Source organism: Pristis pectinata, chromosome 30 (genome assembly GCF_009764475.1).
Source record: "Pristis pectinata isolate sPriPec2 chromosome 30, sPriPec2.1.pri, whole genome shotgun sequence".
In the NCBI taxonomy this organism is placed as follows: domain Eukaryota; kingdom Metazoa; phylum Chordata; class Chondrichthyes; order Rhinopristiformes; family Pristidae; genus Pristis; species Pristis pectinata.
This window is the reverse complement of record NC_067434.1, coordinates 6,501,470-6,508,550: the sequence shown is the minus strand read 5'-3', so window position 1 is coordinate 6,508,550 and position 7,081 is coordinate 6,501,470.

Here is a 7,081-nt window from a genome sequence, read left to right as displayed (position 1 = left end):
AAGGAGAAAGCAATTTTGGGTTGATTAAGTGGTAGGAAAGAAGACCCAATGGGAGAGAGAAAGACTTGTTGTTACCTTGTGACTGTGGGATGTGCCTCCACTGTGACTAATCAGAACAGTACAGTTTTGGAAAAAGCCTCTCAATCATCTATTGACCCTGCACGGGCAAGTCACTGTGGTTATTATGGAAAGCAAAGGGGGCGTCTAAAACAACCTCTCCCTCAATTCCCTTCAGCCGGCTTCACCTTAACTGTTTCTCGTCCTACGGAGAGTTTGAACTCTAAGGAGAGACTGGACAGGCTGGGACTGTTTTCTGTGGAGTGAAGGAGGCTGAGGGATGAGCCCATGAGAGGCATAGATAAGATGGATGGTCACAGTCCTTTTTCCAGGGTAGGGGAGTCTAAAACTAGACAGCATAGGTTTAAGGTGAGAGAGGAAACTTTAAAGGGGACCTGAGGTGCACGTTTTTCACACAGAGAGTGGCAGGTATGTGGAACGAGCTGCCAGAGGAAGTGGTAGAGGTAGGTATAATTGCTCAGTTTAAAAGACATTTGGACAGGTACATGGATAGGAAGGGTTTAGAGGGATATGGGCCAAGCGCAGGCAAGTGGGATTTGCATTGATAAGCATCTTGGTTGACAGGGATGAGTTGGGTTGGAGTGCCTGTTTCCGTGCTGTGGATCTATGAATCTAAGTTGACCTGCTGAGTGTTTCCAGAACTTTCTGCTTTTATTTCAGATACCTAGCATCTGCAGTTTTTTTTCTGAGTTTCATAACTCAAGCCTAGCCCTTCCCTGCAGTTCCTATAAATGAGTCCTGGTAAAAATGGAGATCTGGTCCTCAATGTGAGCAGCACACCATCTGCCACACAAGGCTCAGTGAGAATGAATTTCCAGGCTAATTATAGTACAGAAACCTTAAAAATAAGTGCACCACGTTGGCATGACCTTGATACATTGTTGGACCAGACACCTATCTAATCCCATTTGCCTGCATGAGGCCCATGTCCCTCTATGTCTTTCCTATCGAAGTACCTGTCTTTTAAATGTTGTCATTTTGTCTGCCCCCACCACCTCCTCTGGCAGTTCATTCCAGATAACCGCCACCCTCTGGGTGAAAAATTTATCTCTGAGATCTCCCTTCAATTTCTATCTTCTCATTATCTAGTGAGTATAAATAAATTCTAGTACCAGTGAGAACTAACCCAGACTGTCCGATTTCTCCTTATAACTGCAGCCCTCCGTTCCAGGCAACACCCTGGTGAATCTCTTCTGTACTCTCTCTGTTTCTACCGCATCCTTCCCATAGTGTGGTGACCAGGCTGTACACAGTACTCTTAAGTGTGGTCTAACCAATGTTTTGCAAACTGCAACATGACGTCCCAACTCTAATTCTCAATGCCTCGACCTATGAAGACAAGCTTACCAAATGCCATTTCCACTACCCTATCTACCAGTGTCGTCACTTTTAGCAAGCTGCACCTCTAGATCCCTCTGTACGTCAACACTCTGAAGGTCCCTGCCATTTACTCTATATGTCCTACTAGAATTTGACCTCCCAAAGTGCACTATCTCACACTTGTCTTTACTAAATTCCATCTGTAGTTGGTCTGTAGTTTCCAGGCTTATCCTTACTACCCTTTCTGAATAAGGGGACAACATTCGCTATCCTCCAGTCTTCTGATATCTCAACCATGGCTAACAAAGTTGTAAAAATATCCACTCTAGCCCCAGTATTCTTCACCCTTGCTTTCCTTAACATCCTCGGATAAGATCCTATCTGGCCCTGGGGATTTATCCACTCTAACGTGCTCCAATATTTGTAGAATGTCCTCCTTCCTGATACAGTCATGCTCCAGAATATCAGTGTACCCCTCCCTTAAATCTCCAGCCTCCACAACCTTCTTCCTGGTGAACACCAGAGAAGTATTCAACAAGGATCTTGTTCAGCTCTCTTGGCTCCATTCACAAATTATCCCTTTGACAAGACAAGACAAGATTTCTTTATTAGTCACAAGTACATCAAAACACACAGTGAAATGCATCTTTTACGTAGAGTGTTCTGGGGGCAGCCCGCAAGTGTCGCCACGCTTCCGGCGCCAACATAGCACACCTACAACTTCATAACCTGTGTGTCTCTGGAATGTGGGAGGAAACCGGAGCACCCGGAGGACGTGGGGAGAACGCACAAACTTTCCACAGACAGCAGCCAGAACTGAACCCGGATCGCTGGTGCTGTAGTAGTGCTAAGCCAGCCTCTACACTACCGCGCCTGCCCTTAGGAAGAGTAAAGGGAAAAAATCACTGGTGGGAGTTGTCTACAGGCCGCCACATAATAACATTACAGCGGCACAGGCAATAAACCAAGAAGTAGATGTAGCAGAGGATGCGGAGAGTCTACAGAGAGATATAGATAGGTTAAGTGAGTGGGCAAGGGTCTGGCAGATGGAGTACAATGTTGGTAAATGTGAGGTCCCTGACAGGACCTATTCCTCTTTAATCTTACTTTCCAAGGTCATTCTGTGGCCCCTTTCTACCCTCCAAATTTCTTTCATATATTTTCTCCTATATCCCCTATAAACCATTTCCTTTCCCTGACATATACTTCCTTCTTTTCCCTGATCAAACCATCAATGTCTTTTGTTAAACAGTGTTCCTTAAACTTACCTCCTACCCTTACAGGGTCACGCTGACTCTGAACTCTTCCTGTCTTGCTTTTACTCCCACTTATCAGTTGCTGTTTTCCCCTCTAACAGCTGCTCCCGATCTACCTCTCCTGTCTTACACTACAGAAATCCACCTTCCCCCAGCTTATGGCCCTAAATCAAGTACCGACTCCATCTGTTTCCATGGCTATCCTGAAGCTTACTGAACTATGGTCACTGTTCCCAAGGGGTTCCTCACACACTTCAATCATTTTCTCATCCTCATTCCCCAAGATAAGATCAAGTACAGTCCCCTCCCTAGCAGGACTCCCTACATACTGCTTCAGACAACCCTCTTGAAGGCTTTTTACAAACTCTTTCCTCATGTAAGCCCCTTGCACTAAAGCAATCCCAGTCAATATTGAGAAATTTAAAATCTTGGATCAGATGAAGGGTCTTCACCCAAATCATGGAATGTCCATTTCCTTCCATAGATGCTGCCTGACCCGCTGGGTTCCTCCAGCGTCTTTTGCGTTGCTCCAGATTCCAGCATCTGCAGTCTCCTGTGTCTCTTTAATAGATTAAAGATGAAGAGATTGTGTCTACGTATGCGAAGCAGTTACAAAAAACAGATGAATTGGTAGCACTGATGAAAATGAATGGGCTCGATCTGATTGCCATTATAAATTGTGTTTGCAGATTGGGAGCTAAATATTCTTGTTTTAGGAGAGAGGAACATGACAGAAAAGACGGGTTTGTGTTTGGATGATTGTGGCTGTGTTGGGGAGAGAGAGCTTTGATAATATCTATACAGGAAACATGGCGAGGATAGGAAATCATGGTGTAGTGATGGTTAGGTTGGAGGTAAGAAAACATAAGATGCAGAAAACACTGATGTGAGACATTACAGGTTAAACTGTAGGAGTGGTGGTATTGGGCAGAGTATAAATCAGGAAATTGGAGCTGCATGTAAGAGGGTTGACAGCATTCATGGGCACCTTGCTTACCTGTGCTTAGCAAATGTGTCGGGGCAGACTCAATGGAAGTCTTTGAAGATAGTTTTTTAGATCAACATGTTAAAGAACCAATGTTTTAGGCCCAGTATTACGCAATGAGAGAATTAATTAATTATCTTGTAGCAAAGACCTTGGATAGGAGTGCCCTATTAGGAAGAACTTTCATACTGAGTTTGGAAGTGATTTAAAGTTCTAAACCTGGCACTTGATCTGAACTAAGCAAAACAGGGGGCAGTCATTGAAAAGTGAGGTGAGTAAGAATTTCTTCTCACAGAAGGTGGTGAATCCCTGGAATTCTCTACCTGGGAGGATTGTGGAGGCTAGGTCATTGTTGGTATTTAAAGAGGAGGTATATAAATTTTTTGAAAGATCAGGGGATTGGGTGCACAAGAGGGAACTGGCACAGAAGAGGAGGTGACGCCTGGGGTTGATCAGCCAGGCTTGAGGGGCCGAGTGGCCTATTCCTGCTCCTGTTTTCTTGTGTCCCCTCTGTGAGTTCATGTAGATAGAAGGGCTGAAAAAGCTAAAGTGGATTGGGAAGTTAGATTTAAAATAGAAGATAAAATGAATGGAAAATATTCAATATTAAGATTTCTTTATTAGTCACATGTACATCGAAACACACAGTGAAATGCATCTTTTCCGTAGGGTGTTCTGGGGGCAGCCTGCAAGTGTCACCACATTTCCAGTGCCAACATAGCATGCCCACAACTTCCTAACACGTACGTCTTTGGAATGTGGGAGGAAACCAGAGCACCCAGAGGAAATCCACGCAGACATGGGGAGAACGTACAAATTCCTTACAGACAGTGGCCAGAATTGAACCCGGGTCACTGGCGTTATAATAGTGTTATGCTAACCGCCACACTTCCGTACCTGCTTCAAATTAGTCTCAACGAATAAGTTCATGATTTGCATGAAGGAATGAAAACCCCGTGTGAAAGTGGCAAACTAGTCCTGATGAAGGGTCTCGACCTGAAACATTGACTGTTTATTTCCCTCCATAGATGCTGTCTGACCTGCTGAGTTCCTCTAGCATTTTGTGCGTGTTGCTCCAGATTCCAGCATCTGCAGGATCCCTTGTGTCTCCAGTGGCAAACTGGAGAAGTTAAAGACAGCATTGATTAAAGGATGGGACTTATGGGCCAAATTGTGTTGACCATTTGCCCAGAATCACCATTTGTGTACACACACACACACACACACACACACACACACACACACACACACACACACACACACACACACACACACACACACACACACACACACACACACACACGTCCCCACCCAACCCCCAATAACCATACATAACTGGCCCTGATGCAGGGGGATAATCTCATTAGCTCCATGCATCCTGTCCTCCAGTGGCATGGTCAGGAGGGCATCATGATGAGCAGCACAGTCAGCAAGCCCCACCTCCAAACACACTAAAAGCTGTGACTGGTGGCAAAGCCCCACCCCTGTCTCCAATGACTATCAAAGCTGCGAATGGTTTCTGACATTTAAAATTTTAATATTGAAATAAAATACACCAAAAAGATATTAATACACTAATTTAAAAATAGCAAAAGTAAATTGAATCATCTACAATTGCCTATCAATAATTAAAAATATTTAGCAAATGAAAAATAATTTTAGGGAAGGGCATCTTACCTTAAGGAACGTAGCAGGTGATCGATGTTCCATTCCACAGAGATCCTCCTCGGAATCAAGGGTCACATCTGGCACAGGATCCAGTCGGTAAGTCCATTAGGCAGGAGAATTCCGGCACTGTCTCCGAACTCTATGTGGGATCTAGCAGTGGAGCGGACCGACGGATTCAACATTCCGAGACTGTCAGTAATCCTGGGACTTTGTGTTTGAAAGCACTTGTGCAGAAATCCCAGACTTGCTGCTGTTTAAACACCATCAGTTCCATTCTAAACTGCTGCCTTTAGCCATTGGGATCCCTGCCAAATCAGAGTGGGAAGCTTGAGGATTGTGTGAGTTTTATAATTCAATAAAAAGATGACCAAGAAATCAATGGAGTAATATTCTAGAATTTGGGAGTAAATTAGGCTGAGTCATGAAAACGGATGGCAAAAGCTTATGTTAGCAGGTGCATATGTCAGGGAGGGAAGGGAATAAGAAAATGGTAAGGCCATTAAATAAATACTTTTTGTCTGCCTTCACAGTAGTACATAAAATGATAACCGAATTTATGAAAAACCAGGGGTTTAGTGGGAATAAAAGGTCTACAGAACTCCATATTTCATCCAGACTAGTCAAGGACCATTTGGCTTTTACAGGAATTGTGCACTTTTACAAAAATTTTATAACTTTTAAACCGAATCCAAATTCTCAACCTATCATTGCAGGATGAGAGCAATGTTCACTCAATTAGTCTAGACTTCTGATTTCCAGTCCGGCAACAGAATTGTTATGTTACTGTACCCCTGGAGATATGTGTGAAGCTTCTTTACACATTATTGTCATTGAGACAGACAGACAGTTTACAGTCTGATCCCATAATCTTTTATTGATTTTGTTTTCCCTTCAGGTTTACATGTTTGGCCTTTACAATCTTTATCAAAGACTTAATGAGGCGAACAAGTTTGATTTAAGGTTTGCTGATGATACAACACTAGCAGCGAGAGTAAGCTATGAGCAGGGTTCAAAGAGGTTGCATGGGGACAGAGACCAGTTAAACAGGCAAGAAGGTCCCAGCTGCACTAAAACATCAGGGAGGTGTGAGGTTATTCATGTTATTGGGAAGAATAGAAAAGCAGGTCATTCTTTTAAAATGAGTGGGATTAATTGGGACCCGAGTTTTCTCCTGAACAATTCTCTGAAGTCCAACATGCATCCACCCAGAACAACCAGTGAAGAAGGATGAAAGATTTATATTTAGACTGTGGCTTTCACAACCTTGGGTCACCAGAACTGCTTTACAGCCAGTTGAGTGAGTTTTGAAACATAGCCTCTGTTGAAAGTTAGGAAACACTTCAATCAATTTGTGCAGAGCAAACTCCCAGCAGCAGCAATGAAATAATAATGAGGTAATCTGGTTTTAGCCTGGTGGTTGAGGGGAACAGGTAGCTGGGATAACATTATCTTTTTCATCCGTGGAAAGACTATTCCAGTTAATATCTCATCTGAAAGATTGCATACCCAACAAAGCTCAGTAGTGTTGTCTTCTACTCAGAGGAGGTTGGAGTGTGAACCCCTCCAACCCCAGTCTCCAGGCTGATACAACGTGTGACTCCTGGTCACTTGTGTCAAGTGGTGGCAGCCCCAGTGGGTTGTGCAGTCAGCCTCATGTCTGTGAAGCACTGAGTGAGTGCTACTCTGTCAGAGATATGGACCTTGATGTGAAATGTTAATCTGGCTTTCCGGTGGGAATAAGAGATCCCTAGACATTACTTGAAGTGCTGGAGTT